Source organism: Gavialis gangeticus, unplaced genomic scaffold, assembly GCF_001723915.1.
Source record: "Gavialis gangeticus isolate Ggan-Ray unplaced genomic scaffold, GavGan_comp1, whole genome shotgun sequence".
In the NCBI taxonomy this organism is placed as follows: domain Eukaryota; kingdom Metazoa; phylum Chordata; order Crocodylia; family Gavialidae; genus Gavialis; species Gavialis gangeticus.
In genome coordinates this window covers 35,935,280-35,938,449 of record NW_017729028.1, presented here as the reverse complement: position 1 = coordinate 35,938,449, position 3,170 = coordinate 35,935,280, and the positions used below count along the sequence as shown (strand labels likewise).

The 3,170-nt window shown below is 48.3% G+C and overlaps 1 long non-coding RNA gene across 1 annotated transcript in view; it reads left to right on the top strand.

The window, feature by feature from the left end:
• Nucleotides 1-3,170, top strand: part of LOC109300118 — a 16,961-nt gene that overhangs the window by 10,199 nt on the left and 3,592 nt on the right. The window contains exon 2 of the long non-coding RNA XR_002098129.1: nucleotides 1,838-1,845. This is a non-coding gene — a long non-coding RNA (uncharacterized LOC109300118). The remainder of the gene's footprint in view (nucleotides 1-1,837; nucleotides 1,846-3,170) is intronic.

Genomic DNA, 3,170 nt, shown 5'->3' with positions numbered 1-3,170 from the left:
GCTCCACTCAGCCGCCTCCTCCCACTCACTCAGGGGTTAACCCCCTCCCACCATGGGCCCCGCTTGCCTCCGGCTGTGCTGGGGGTCGGCGGGGGGCTCTGTAGCTGCTGGAGGGTCTTTGGGGGACTTTGGGGGAGTGGGGACGCAGTGGGCTTTCACCCGTGCATCTCTTGCCGCTCCGGAGCCTAACTGGGCTCAAGGTCTCTGACTGTTCTTTCAGAGGGGTCTTCAAGAGGAGGCTGGACAGATTTGGCTTGGGTGTTATGACCCCACACTCATTCCTGCTCAGGGCAGGGGGTCGGACCTGATGATCTGTTGAGGTCCCTTCTGACCCTAAGCACTATGAAACTATGAAAAAAAAAGCCTCCACACACATAATATTCAGCATGTTCCATCCTTCCTTCACTACCCACCTTATTTTATGGGACACCAGCCTACTCTCTCCACTGTCAATTATCTCCTGAAATAACTCTTCTCTCAGGACATCTCTCAGCATGCAGTCACCTTATGCACAAGGATGGAGCTGGAATACTAAGAGCTGGTGATAAATTTGTTTTGGCTCATCTGTGACCTTCTCACTTGCACTCATTCAAATCCATGGGGTCAGCTCCTAAAGCATAATCCAGAATAGTACCATTCCTCATAATGACATTACTTCAAATTTATATCAGTGTCAGTGATGCATTTGGCATTAAATAGTCACTGGGTAAATGCGAAATGCAGATACCAGAAACTTGGCCTCCCTTCCCATCAGCACATCCCTAAGCCAGAGAGTTCAACTCCTTCTTACTTGCCCTCCTGACCCCATGATTTTCCCTTCTGCCTTACTAGTGACCCAAAAGCAATGTGTGTGTGGGTAAGGAATGTAGGCTGCTCTCAGGCATGACTGCCCTATCCAGGGTTGCTTCAGTAGCCATTACAGGCAAGTAATAGATATTGGGATGTACTGGCAGGACGTGGCTAGCAGGGTATAGAAGTTCTTGTGCACTACAAAGCCCAGACTGAGAGCTCCCTGCAGGAGGCTGAGGTATGCTCCTGCTCAAACACAATGTCATGCTGCTCTGCTCTATCCACCAACACTTCCATCTAGCCTCATTTTGAAGAGGAATCTTCTGTCAAGCTCATGGTTTCTTAGTTTTACACACCACTCAATTTTTATGGGCTTTATGGAAAAGCATTTTTAGCCTCTTTTAATGGGCTAGAAGAATGGAGGGAATGTGTCTCTGAGCTTGAAGGGGCAGGGAGGGGAGAATTTCACTTGCTTTAGGGACTTAAAAAGTCTTCCTGTAGTGGTGGGGATGGAGGAGGCTGAGAGCAGGGGTGCAGCCACCTCTTCAGTGCAGATTACTGTTCCTGCACCCCCCTTTTGGAAATCCTAGATCCACCTCTGCATATCACCCCTGTGGTGGTCCAGTAGGGAGTGCTCCTGCATTAAACCACCCACCTCACTGTGCCTGACTGCCTTCCAGGCTCCGAGTGCTTCCCTGGGGCACCACAGGTCTGGCCAATCCCCTTCCTGGAGCACACCCACAAGCTTGGGGGTAATGCCACCACTATCCAGAGTGTGGACTAATCTGGGACCTACACCCTCTGTGAAATGCAGACCTAGTAGTCCTAAAGGGTACTTGACCCACTGCAAGAACTTGGGGTGCTTCCCTCAGTCTGAAACACAAATAATGGTTTCCCTTAGTCAGCCAAACCAAGGGGACCCCAAGGCAAAGTCTAGACCCTCTCCCAATAAGTCTCCCATGCTAGGTACAAAGGGAAACTTTATTGGATACAAGGAGTAAGTTTGGAATAGGGTACAGGGTAGAGCAATATCAGAGAAACACCTTAGAGCAAACAGTGGCATGGTAGCCTTTAATCATGCATCTGAGTTACTGCAAGCTATGTATCTAGTTAGATCTCAGGTAGCTTACTTATGAGTATCATCCAGAGGCAGGTGGAGATTCCTTCTGGAGGCAAACAGTTCATTGAGCATGAGTTTCAAGAGAGAGAGAGAGAGTCCAGCTTCTCTCTGTGAGTTTTCATCATGGCCAGCCCTCCTCCTGGGTAGTCCTTCACTTATATAGCCGTTATGACCTCATTTACCTGGTCCAATGAAGGCCAGCAACTTTTGGCTGCCAGCCTACCAATTTGAAACGCATCACTGGTTGCCAGGTAGACTGGCAGGGTCTTTAGCCCCCTCCCAGTCATGTTGGCATTGGTTAGAACAATAGGGAGTGTAAGCCCCCTACCCAGGTATGTGATGCCAGTCATGTAGGCAGAGGGAGCAGGTTTCCCTCTCCCTCAGGCATGTATCCAGCTCAGGTTACAACTCAGGGTTTCCTGAAGAGATGGGGCAGAGGAGTCTGTCCTTTGCAGTGACCCTGGTAACCAAACTGTCATCTAGCAGAGTTTGGGGAGAGACAGAGATCATATTCTGCCACAGCCCCCATATATTTATTTATTTATTCATGCTACACAAACCTTGGGATGAGTATAAACCAGTGTCCGATTGACTCCTTCCTTTCAGAAGACAGGGAAACAGAAGCCAGAATAGGATTTGCTTCAGTCACTATTTTATCATAGGTCTGCCCTGGGGGGTGGTAAAACTATCTTTTTTCTTTTACTCAAGACTGATTATTGACTGAAAACTTTGCCCTTTATACTACAATACAATTCAAATTGATCAGCATTTGTCACTTAGGAATCCACTGATACTTCAATTCTTGAAGACTCATCGGCTTCTGGCAGGATCCCAGCAACAACTATAATGCAGCTGTTTCACAGGGTGTCTGGCCTTTAGAGGAGAATCAGATTACTGTCTACCTGTAGCAGCTTTTTTTAGGCCTACCAGTAAATAACGAATCACCTAATTTCCCATTGGGCATCCAGTTTTGATAAAAACATTCCAAGCTGAATGATGCTACTCATAAAGAAAAGTGTCCCCAGTCACTAGGAGGTGATGAACTCTCAGAAAAGGAGCTTAGGAAGGGACTTCTCAGGTGGCTACAGGAGACCCAGCCTCCAAGGAACTGTGTCACACCTAAGGAAGTGCTGCAGAAAGGCTCTGATTCCAAGGAGAGCCATGATGGATTAAGGCCATGGACTGAAAGACTCAGCTAGATTTTGGCTCCCCGCTAAGAAACCTGGATGAACCTCCTCAGACAGATTCAGGGAGCCCTGCC